Source organism: Herpailurus yagouaroundi, unplaced genomic scaffold (genome assembly GCF_014898765.1).
Source record: "Herpailurus yagouaroundi ecotype Mexico unplaced genomic scaffold, PumYag 192, whole genome shotgun sequence".
NCBI lineage: Eukaryota > Metazoa > Chordata > Mammalia > Carnivora > Felidae > Herpailurus > Herpailurus yagouaroundi.
Window position 1 is genome coordinate 13,023,447 of NW_024412423.1, and position 12,659 is coordinate 13,036,105.

The following is a 12,659-nucleotide window of genomic DNA, read 5'->3' on the forward strand; positions in this document are numbered from 1 at the left end:
TACCCAGTCATTTGCCCAGGTGACTGACTTTTTTTCACTTTACGCTGGGTGGGGCCACTTTCTTTGAGGTGGAACGTATCTATGAGGTAGACCTGGAACAGACCTGGAAAAATCTCAGTAATATCCACTAACATGGCCTCACTTCTTTTGGAGGAGGGGAGGCCGGAATGGGGCAAGTGAAGAGGAGATGAAACTGAGAGGCCATTCCCTGTGTCTCGTGTATCAAAAATTCCCAGGAGCACCTGGGTGGCTCAGTTGATTAAGCGTCTAACTTCGGATCAGGTCACCCTCTCACAGTTCGCGGGTTCAAGCCCCACGTTGGGCTCTGTGCTGACAGCTCAGGGCCTGGAGCCCCGTTTCGGATTCTGTGTCTCCCTCTCTCTCTGCGCCTCCCCTGCTAGTGCTCTGTCTCTCTCTGCCTCTCTCTGTCTCAAAAATGAATAAGCGTTTAAAAAAATATTAAAAAAAAAAAGAATGCCAAGACCCACTAGTTTTCTGTTTTCTTTTTAAAGTTTATTTAATTTGGGAAACACAGAGGGAGCACGCATACGTGTGCAAGTGGGGGAAGGGCAGAGAAAGATGGAGAGAGAATCTCCAGTAGGGTCTGTACTCTCATGGTGGAGCCTGATGTAGGTCTTGTACTCATGAGTGATGAGATCATGACCTGAGCCAAAGTTGGACGCTTAACCGACTGAGCCACCCAGGCGCCCCAACCCACTAGCTTTCTAATACTACCTTATGAACTTAACTTCTTGCCACTGTTATACTGGGGGCACCGAATGGAGAACTGGAGGTCGAAGGAGCATAGTGCAAGAGAAATCCAAGTTAGCTTTTTGCAAAAAAGTCTTGCGTGTGAGCGCTTTGCTTTTCTATTTTTATTTTAGCAGTTTTTCGGTGTTTTTAGTTGCACACAACCTACCACATGTAGGTTCTGGCCACATGACTCGGCCAAATCTTTTCCGCATAGGAAAGACACCAGGAGTACCTTGCTTTGTTGATAGCCCTACTATAATGAAAATAATGAATCATGGCCCAACAGGCTGAAAAAAATAGAGTATATTGAGAGACTTACACTGAACAAATTTATTGCTTCTACTGGTAAAACATGAAACGCAGATCATATTCTTGCTGTTCATAAGATAACTCTAGGATTAAAGATATTTTCATTCATAGTAACACAGTGAAAGCTTAAAGAAGTGGGATGATAGGAGTCACACACACCTGAAAGCATTTGTCAAAATTTATCAAATGTATGTTTAAAACGAATGATTTTTTTTAATGTAAAAATTTTACCTCAATAACCTTGACTTAAAAAAAAGGTGACCATCTTGCCAGTATATTCCCATGAGTGTATAACCTTATCTGAAGCTATTGCTAAAAACTTATGCTTGAGTCCTTTCAAGAGCGTTCCGCCCAGGCAGGGTCTGATCGTCTACCTGGAATGCTTTGAGGTGATACTCACGTGGCTTTTTCATGATAGAAACCCAGGGCTTGGTGGAGTATCAGACACATGGCCAGGGAACATTTGTACCTGTTGATGGACAACATGAGGGTCCCTAATGGTCTACTGGGGCACAACGCCCAGGTGACCCTGTTCACTCTATATCATTCTTGTACCAAAGGTAGCCAATATGCATAGCCATATTTTAGGATCCTAAAGATCTTTATAGATATTGGTGCTACTGGCCATGCGTTGGTCTGTTCTAGGACATGATCTAGATAGCATCTTCTGGGCATTTTAGATCCTCTTTCATCCAGAGGGTAGTCACCAAGATGCTCTAGACACCATCTCCTTGGTGGTAAGGAACTGGGACATAACTTTCGCCAAACACAAGAACATTGGTACCTTGAACCCATCCTGGAAAAAATGAGGAGCAAAGTCGATGTACCTGGAAAAGCATATTTGCTTCATCATTACGTTTTCTGCTTCGATAGTGATGGGCAATTACTTTGGGGATTCATTTTGCTTTGCTTGCATAGACACAATTTTAGAGTTAATTCTTTTTCCAATAGAGCTCAGATCTCGAAACAAGAAAAGCATACTATCCCTACAGTCACTGTTTTGACAAAGTGCTATATATATAAATCTCCTTTAGACTAGAGAAGTATTTATAGTGACTCCTCCCTAATTACTCCTATTCCTAATTGTGAATTTTATTATATAAGATTCATTTGAGGAAAGAGTGGTATAGAACCAACAGAATATCACAAACACTGCGGTTGTCTTTAGCTATTTATGTCTCAGTATGTAGATGGAACAATATTATAATGAAATCCTCGCAGTCTAAACATAAATACACACAGGTTAAGCTACATCAGCACATTTCTCCAGGAAATTGGCTGAATTCTGTTTTCGCCAGTCAATTAAAGGGAAGACGCGCAATTATGTGGGAGTACTGCTTTCCTCTATGAAATGTAGCCAATCATAAGTGTTAGCTGCCCACCAAATTTCTAAAGTCCTCCAAAGTCTTACCTTGATGGTTTTGGTACTTCATTCTGGAAAATACGCCCTGTTCTTTTGATATATCACAGAGATTTCTGCTCTGAGTTCTTTCTCTCTCTCTCTCTCCCTCTCTCTCTCTCTCTCTCTCTCTCTGTGTCTCTCTTTTTTTATGTATAGGCGTGACGATAGGGTTGGTCTGAAGCAGCTCATTCCGGACTAATTTCTCCCCTGGGAAAAATCTGCAGGGCCCCTAGTCAGGCCAGCAGCTTCCCAACTGGTGGAACCGAAGGTTTCTAAGAACTGAGCGTTCAGTTTTGAGGATTTTGGTGAGCTGGCTCTTAAACACCACCATTCTTAAAAAGTCAGTCATGTAAATGTACAATTAAATATATTAAACAATCGAAGGTAACGCACCACAAATTAGCACTCGCTAATCATTTCTATGACCTATCCTTTTGCAGTTATTTACATCGATCGTGTCTGCAAGATGGAAATAGAATGACGAGCTACTTCATCGCTCCCCCCCTTCCATGCTCAGTGACATCGCGCGGGGGAGCTTGAAACGGGCCATTGCCGGAAATCAGCAAAGAACTCAGGGCTGCCTGCCCACTCCCTCCCCCAAACACCCGCCCTCTCTTGCCTCCAGGAGTTGTGAGGCATTCCCCAGCACATTTAACAGCTTTCTATTTGAACGTAATTGGACAACAAAACAAAACAAAGAAGATGGAAACCCCATGACTGTAACCTTTTCTACACATACCATAGACATTATCATTACACAACTGTACTTACAGAAATTATCTACCCATCCCTCCATTGATTCAATATTTACCTAGTGCTGTTATGTACAAAGCACTGTGCTAAGCATTGTTGTAATTGGAGTAAACAGACACTACACCACTCAACAAAGAAATGGTGAGTCATGAAAAGAACATGTGCTTTGGATTCAAAAGGATCTGAAGTCTGAACCCAACTATGCAGGGTGACCCAGCTTCCCCATTTTCTGGGGACTGTACTAGTTTTAGCAACCAAAGTCCTGTATCCTGGGAAGCCCTTCCATTCCGGACAAAGCAAAACAATTGGTCAGGCTACAACTACGACACTTGATGATTCTGCAGACTCGGGCTAGTGTCTGTGAACCTCAGTTTTCCCATATATGAAAAGATGTGAAGATCAGTATTATTATCAGATTCAGCTGATGTGAAGATCAGTATTATAGAGCACCCTATATTAGACCGTGCCGATCTATAGAGGCACTTAGGACAATGCCTCACATATGCAATGTGCTCAGTGAATGAGTGTTTATTATTCAGAATAAAACGCAGAATCAAACAGGTAAAGAACTCTTATAGGAGTTCAGATGTGCGTATCAATTCTAATTGAAGGTTTTAGAACGATGTGATAAAAGGGCAGTGTTAGATTTTGACCCATTAGAACAGAAATGGCCTTTACCCATTTTCAAACCATATCTTGCCTTCTGATGCTGCTATATTGGTTTTCAGCACTTGACGATGACGTCCTCGTTTTCAGATCCTTGCCAACCTTACTGTGAAACCCAGGTTACCACTCTCTACCCCCGCTCTGTCTCAGGCCCGCTCTTCCTTAATGCCTGCAGCCAGTCAGAAGGAAGCAGGTATTTAAACCCTGGGCTCTGAAACCCTTTGATAAAGTGATATGTTCAGCTTACGCATTCTTGGGATGAAATTCACTGGGAAAAAGGAAACCAAGGTATGATTTTCAGTGACACTCGAAAGGTACGCAAAGTTCCCAAACGTGAGTCGGGCCTCAAAAAATGCTAGTTCATATTCCCACTTCAGCTCAATTACTTTCCAAAGCCTACATAGCTGATGAAATAAATACCTACAGGGGGTCACTTAAAACCATAAATGGAACATAAGAAAAGCATCACTGTTGTTTGAAAACCTTTTGCAGAAGGACAGGTATAATTTTGAATAGACATCAAGGTCAGACACAGAGGCTAACACGCACCTCACTGTGGAGGAGGGAGCTTCAGAAAAAGGCCTCTGTTGTTCACCCGCCTCTCCCTCCAGGCAAAATTACTCTTACTGTTCTTACTTTGTGCCTTAGGACTATACAGCTGTGATAACCTATGCTGAAAGAGCACTTTTTGAGGGGTGGAATGTGAAGAAACGGGGTGGATTCTTGAGGAAGGCATTTGCTGACAAGGTGGCAGGTCTGTCCGCGTAGCCAGGCTCCAAGAGAGCCCCCACCGATCTTTCCCTTGTGGCAGAACATCCTTCTGCGGTCTCCTCCTACACTGAATCGGAGCTGCTCTGTGCGGCCCCAAACCATGGCAGAGGTGATGGTTATCTGCTTCCCGAACCTAGCTCGAAAAAGTGCGGTGGCCGAATCAAATGCCAGTTAATTTTACATTTCAGATAATCGACAAAAAAACTTTTAGTACAAATACACACCAAAGGCTGCCTGTGCCATATTAACACCAAAAAATGACTTCCTGCTCATCGGAAACACAATTTAACTGTGTGTCCGGGATTTTTCTTTGCTAAATCTGGCAACGCCACGAAGAGCGTTTTGGCCTCTACCTTCTTCTCAGGGTTGTTCACCGTGTTGTGTAGGTCGATGCTCAAGCAGCCTGGTGCCCATGTGAAGGAGAACTGAGGTCTTCAACCAATGGCCAGTGAGAGAATTTGCCTCACACTTCTCATTTGTTTGATTAGGTTCTTCGTGGCTACCACAGACTGTGGATTCCACTAGAAGAGTCATGTATGTGTTTGCTCCTCATTGGGTGCCAGTGCCCACTACAGCACAGCGCCAGGTACTTAAACAGCTTTGCTACATGGTGTAAAACAGGCTCTGACTCTCACTTGTGACATCTGTAAAATGGGATACCAGTGAAATCCACCATATAGAAAGGGAACAATCCCATTTACAAGTGCATCACAAGGACTAAACTAGTTAGGAATAAACGTAACCAAGGAGGCAAAAGACCTGTACTCTGAAAACTATGAGACAATGATGAAGGAAACTGAAGATGATACAAATACATGGGAAGATAGACTGGGATCGTGGGTTGGGAGAATTAATATTGGTCAAATGTTCATACTACTCAAAATGATCTACAGATTCAATGCAATCCCTATCAAAATACCCACGGTAGTTTTCCCAGAACTGAAACAAATAATCATAAAATTTGTACGGAACTACAAAAGATCCTGAAGAGCCACTGCAGTCTTAAGAAAGAAGGGTAAATCTTGAGGTTTCAAGCTCCCAGACTTCACACTATACTACAAAGCTATAGTAATCAAAACAGTATGGTATTGGCACAAAAACAGACACATAGCTCAATGGAACAGAACAGAGAACCCAGAAATAAACCCACAATTATATGGTCAATTAATCTATGACAAAAGAGGCAATAATATGCAATGGAAAAAAGTCAGTATCTTCAATAAATGGTACTGGGAAAATTGGACAGCCACATGCAAAAGAATAAAACTGGACCACCTTCTTATACCATATACAAAAATAAACTCAAAATGAATGAAAGACCTAAATACAGGGTGTGAAACCATAAGACTCCTAAAAGAAAGAACAGACAGTAAACTCTTGTACATCAAACTAAAAAGCTTTTGTAATACCTTTATTACAAACCACCAGCAAAACACCAAAGCAACCTACTGAATGGAAGAAAATATTTGCAAATGATAGACCTGATAAGGGGTTAGTATCCAAAATATATAAAGAACTCATAGAACTCAACACCAAAAAAGCAACCAATCTGACTAAAAAATGGGCAGAGGACCTGAATAAACATTTTTCCAAAGAAGACATACAGATGGCCAACAGACATAAAAAGATGCTCAATATCACTCATCATCAGGAAAATGTAAATAGAAACCATAATGAGATATCACTCACACCTGTCAGAATGTCTAGTACCAAACAGACAAGAAACAACAAGCGCTGGCAAGAATGTGGAGAAAAGAGAACCCTCAAGCAGTATTGACGGGAATATAAATGGGTGCGGCCAATGTGAAAAACAGTATGGAGTTTCCTCAAAAAATTAAAAATAGAAATATACGATCCAGCAATTCTACCTCTGGATATTTATCCAAAGAAAACAGGGGCTCCTGGGTGGCTCAGTCGGTTGAGCGTCTGACTTCGGCTCAGGTCGTGATCTCGCGGTCTGCGAGTTCGAACCCTGCGTCGGGCTCTGGGCTGATGGCTCGGGGCCTGGAGCCTCTTTCCGATTCTGTGTCTCCCTCTGTCTCTGCCCCTCCCCCATTCATGCTGTGTCTCTTTCTGTCTCAAAAATAAATAAATGTTAACAAAAAAAATTAAAAAAAGAAAACAAAAACATGGCTGATTTGAAAATATGTATGTACCCCTCTGTTCTTTGCAGCATTATTTACAACAGCTAAGATATGGAAGCATAGAGACACAAACACACGCACACATAAACATACAGTGGAATATCACTCAGCCATAAAAAAGAACAAAATCTTGCCATTTGCAACAACATGGATGGATCTAGAAGGCATAATGCTAAGTGAAATAAGTCAGTAAGAGAGATGAATACCATATGATTTCACTCGTATGTGGAAGTTAAGAAACAAAACAAAACAAAACAAACGGCCAATGGAGAAAAGACACAACCAAAAAAAAAAAAATAGACTCTTAAATATAGAGAACAAACTGATGGTCACCAGGGAGGTGATGGGTGGGAGGATGGGTGAAAAAGGTGTAGGGGATTAAGAGTACCTTATCATGATGAGCACTGAGGCATATATAGAATTGTTGAATCATTTTATTGTACACCTGAAACGATGATAACACTGTACATTAATTATGCTGGAATTAAAATTTTAAAAAATGTACTGCTCATTGACAATGCACCTGGTAACCCAAAAGCTCTGATGGAGATGTACAATGAGATGAATGTTGTTTTCATGCCTGCAAAAACACTACATCCATTCCGCTGCCCCTGGTTCAAAGATTCATTTCAACTTTCAGGTCTTATTATTCAAGAAATACATTTACTATGGCTACAGGTGCCATAGAAAGTGATTTCTCTGATGGATCTGGGCAAAGTAAATAGAAAACCTTCTGGAAAGGACTCACCATTCTAGATGCCATTAAGAACCTTTGTGATTTATGGAGAGTGGTCAGAATATCAACTTGCACAGAAGATTGAAAGAAGGTGATTCCAACCCTCATGGATGGCTTTGAGAGGCTCTACAGTTGAGTGGAGGAAGTCATTGCAGACACGGTAGAAATAGCAAGGAGAACTAGAATTAGAAGTGGAGGCTGACGATGTGACTGACTTGCTGTGATCTCGTGATCAAAGCTGAATTGCCAAGGAATCCCTTTTTCTGGATGGGCAGAGAAAGTGGTTTCTTGAGATGGAAGCTCCTCCTGGTGAAAACGCTTTGAAGATTGCTGAAATGACAACAAAGGACTTCGACGATAGCATAAATTTAGCTGATAAGGCACTGGTGGTGTTTGAGAGGATTGACTCCAGTTTTGGAACAAGTACCACTGTGGGTAAAATGCTATCGAACAACATGGTAGGCTTCAGTGAAATCATTCATGAATGGAAGAGTCCATTGATTTCACAAACGTCAATGTTATCTTAAGACAACCATACATTTTTGTTGCTTGAAGAACTTGCCACAGCCACCCGGCCTTCAACAACCACCACCTTGATCACCCACAAACCATCAATGTCCAGGCAAGACCCTCTACCAGCAACCAGAAGATGACCGGCTGAAAGCTGAGATGATGGTTAGCAGTTTTTAGCAATGAAATTATTTAAGTTAAGAATTTAATTTACCCTCTTTTTTTAGACATAATGCTATTACGCATATGATGTACTACAGTATAGTGTGAACACAACTTTTATCCGCATTGGGAAACCGAAAGCTTCTTGACTTGCTTTATTGTGGTATTTGCTTTATTAGAGTGGTCTGGGCCTGAACTCACTGTACCTTCAAGGTATGCCTGTACTGAGCCCCATCTCCCTGAGTTTCTGATTCTGTAGGTATGGGTATGGTCAGATCATGCTGATGCTCCTAATTTTGAGACTGAGCCACTGTTTGGGCTTAATGCTTTGAACGGCTGTGGCCATGCTGGGAAAGTGCCTCCTCACTGCTGCTTATAAATGATTTGTGTTGGCTGGGCACAGACCTCAGCCCATGCAGGCTTGTCAAGAGTGTGAAGTCTGAAATCTCTTAACATTCAGTAGGCACAGAAGTCTCTGATTTATTTCTGATTATAATCAATACCTCTAGATCAAGGGATGCTCTTAGCCTGTGGGAAGTTTAAAATAGAAAGAAAGCAGTCTCTGTATTAAATTCAAAGGTGAGCTCTGTTTAACTACTATTGTTTTTGCTGGTTTCTGGACTCTGGTCTCAGTGTGTTTGTAAGTCCATGTATTCAGCCGAAGACCATGTGATACCCCAATGTGGGTGGGAAATTCATAGTAAATAGTCGGTAAATATTGCTGCAGCTGGTCAGAAGCAAACACCTTTTTGTTCTCCTAATTGGCACAGGTTTAAAACATTAAACAGTTTCTTAAAAAACATTTTTTTAAAGTTTATTTTTGAGAGAGAGAGAGACACAGAGTATGAGTGGGCAAGGGGCAGAGAGAGAGGGAGACACAGAATCTAAAGCAGGCCCCAGTCTCCAAGCCGTCAGCATAGAGCCCGATGCAGGGCTTGAACTCAAGAACCCCAAGGTCATGACCTGAGCCGAAGCCAGATGCTTAACCGACTGAGCCACCCAGGTGCCCCAACATTAAACAGTTTCTCAAAGCTTTCCCTGTCATGAACTCCCTTCCAAGACACAATCTCAACTCCAAAGCAGTGTCGGGGAAGAAAATTTTTCCTCTACTTTCTTAGATTCTTTTTATGGGGCCTGCGAATTAAAATGACAAAGACAGATTAGTAGGAGAAAGGTCATATGAGTTTTATGAACATTTTTACATGAATGGAGGCTTCACAGAAAACAGCAAAAATCCAAAGACTTGGTTGGACCCGGTGGCTTATATACCATTGTAACACAAAACAGACTACGTTGTGAAGAAATGTCTACGCATAGGAGAAGGGGGGGTGGGGTCGTCTGGACTTGGGGGCAGTGAATGTGTGAATAGCAAATGAATGGTAGCTAAGGGTTGTTCAGGAAGATTTGTTATGTAGACTCAAGTTGTTTCCACTGATAAAGTTAGAAAGTTTTCATTTAAATGCATTATAAATAACCATCTTTCAATTATTAATGTGATAAAGCTTTTTCTGTTGTATATGGCCAACCCCTCAAAATCTTGTTAATTTGACCCCTGGTAATTTACACATCCATCAGTCAATCATTGAAACAGCATTTACCCAGCATTATCCCTGTGCCATTGAATGTGGACATACTAATTATCTAATAGCAACCATTTAACCTCAATTACAGTGGGCTTTCGTAGATACTTTTTATGGCCCCTAACTTTAACATTTTATGTATCTTGGCTTTAAAAATGCAAACCTAGTTTTTAAGGTACCAACTGATGTAAATTTCACTTGACTTCCATCATTTCTTCAAGAAGCGAGCCTTAAAAATGAAACTCTTTGTTCTTAGAAATTAATGTTTGGACAATTACCATCTTACACATGGGAAACCAAAAATGTATCTGCTGAAAGTAAAGAAAAATCGAAATTACAATCTACGGCTTATGAAAATGACTTTGTTTATGAAATGAACTTTAGTAATCTCCCAGTGAAGACAGTAATTTAAGCAAATTTTGCATTAAGAATGAATCATAGTAAGAATTTTCTATTGTGACATTGTAAGATTTTAATGGCCATTTGTTTTAAAGCAAGCCTCTGAAAAGAATTGGTCAAGTGCCAGAAGCTCTTTGTGATGACAAATTGCTCACAAGGAATTGCTTTGAAAGAAAACACAATTTTTTGTTTTTGAAACAAATTTGTGTAAGTACTAGACATACTCCACTATCTGTAAATCATCTTCTCTGACCATAAACTTAAAAGGCCCAATTTTGTCTCTTCTTGTTTGTTCCTTTCAGATCTTTCTAAACCCTCTACTTCTATTCTTTGTGGCGACAAAGAGTTGTCATGTATCATCTTTGCTAGTGAAACATCATTCCTTCGCATGTCCTCATTATGCAAACACGCAATGCTTTGTTGATTGGCTTATGCTGTTTAGTTCTTCAAGCTGCTCATAAACATGGGATTTTTACTTCCCTGGGATCCACACTGATTTACAGAGACAACCAGTGTTAAAATTGTAATTGCCTGTATTTCAAGGACTGCTATTTATAGTATGATCACATGAAATCAAGGAGAATACAAATTAATATTGTCCGTTTTCACAAATGAGCACGATCAGATGCCAATTTTCAAAGAGCCAAACATGTGTCTTCATTTGATGGAACGGTTCCACAGTTATTTTTATGGATTCAAAGGAAAGCAGGGAACTTGGGGAAGGAGAGATTATTTCTTTTTGAGGGCCTTCATTTTGCTTCTGATTTGGTTGCCTTAATCATGTTTGACCCATAAACTTGGACCACCTCCAGGGCCAGATCCGTGCTATGCAGGATTTGATGATTTCACAAATTGGAGGGCCCTCTTTAGGAAAAAAGTTTTAAAAATTATTTTATTTACGCAAAATTTACAGAAATAGGTGACCACTTGAACTCAGTCTTAGGGCTCGTTACCCAGCTGTCCAAGGGGCCCATTCCAGGTGCAAGTTCTAGGCCTGAAGATGAACCTTTGTTATTGTCACAGTAAACGTGTCCCTGGACTTATACACACATCACAACTGGAACATGAAGCTGTGATAACCTACCCATCAGAAGCACAGTGTGAGTGATTTGTCTATGATTTATGGAAATCAATTTTATTATTTAGTCATGTCATGTAGAGAAAGCACTGGGGGAAAAATCCATATTGATAGATTGGTAAAAGGATCTTAGCACACGGCAGAGCGCTTTGTGGGATCACCACATGAGAGAGAGAGTGTGAGCGAGCAGAAGTAGGGGAGGGGCAGAGAGAGGGAGACAGAGGATCTGAAGCAGGCTCCGCGATGTCAGCACAGAGCCTGATGTGGGGCTTGAATCCATGAACCGTGAGATGAAATCAAGAGTCGGATGCTTAATGTGGGGCTTGAACCCATGAACCTGAGATGAAATCAAGAGTCGGATGCTTAAATGACTGAGCCACCAGGCGCCCCCCCCCATTATTAGGGTAATTAAAGGAGAAATTAAAAAGCAGTTAATGTTTAGTTTTGTCATATAAAACTAGTCTAAGGTCTTCAAACTTATTGGCTATATTACACAACAAACAATTCAATCACCTTTATGGACAGATAAGTAGTAATATAAGGTAGTCTACACCATGGGCAAATACACAGCAGAGAAAAATCAATGCTGCCTTATCAGAATTGGAGAAATGCTTAAGTCCTATGGAACTCGGAGATTTCACAGAAACAATGGAATTGTTTTACAGCAAGAAAAAGGATGTGTTGGGGCGCCTGGGTGGCGCAGTCGGTTAAGCGTCCGACTTCAGCCAGGTCACGATCTCGCGGTCCGTGGGTTCGAGCCCCGCGTCAGGCTCTGGGCTGATGGCTCAGAGCCTGGAGCCTGTTTCCGATTCTGTGTCTCCCTCTCTCTCTGCCCCTCCCCCGTTCATGCTCTGTCTCTCTCTCTGTCCCACAAATAAATAAAAACGTTGAAAAAAAAAATTAAAAAAAAAAAAAAAGAAAAAGGATGTGTTTTAAGCAGAAGAAGCTATTCCAATACAGATGGGGGCATCAATTTGGGGCATAGCGGAGGGAAGAGTTTCAGCAAAAGAGGTTCCTGCGAAGGAGACTCATGGATAGCCATTTGAAGAGGCAGACGAAGACCACATTATTATAAGAAAAAGTCTTGGGGCGCCTGGGTGGCGCAGTCGGTTAAGCGTCCGACTTCAGCCAGGTCACGATCTCCCGGTCCGTGAGTTCGAGCCCTGCGTCGGGCTCTGGGCTGATGGCTCAGAGCCTGGAGCCTGTTTCCGATTCTGTGTCTCCCTCTCTCTCTGCCCCTCCCCCGTTCATGCTCTGTCTCTCTCTGTCCCAAAAATAAATAAAAACGTTGAAAAAAAAAAAAGAAAGAAAAAGTCTTGAAGGTCGTACCAAAAAAATCTAAATTAAAAAAAAAATTTTTTTTTTAACGTTTATTTATTTTTGAGACAGAGAGAGA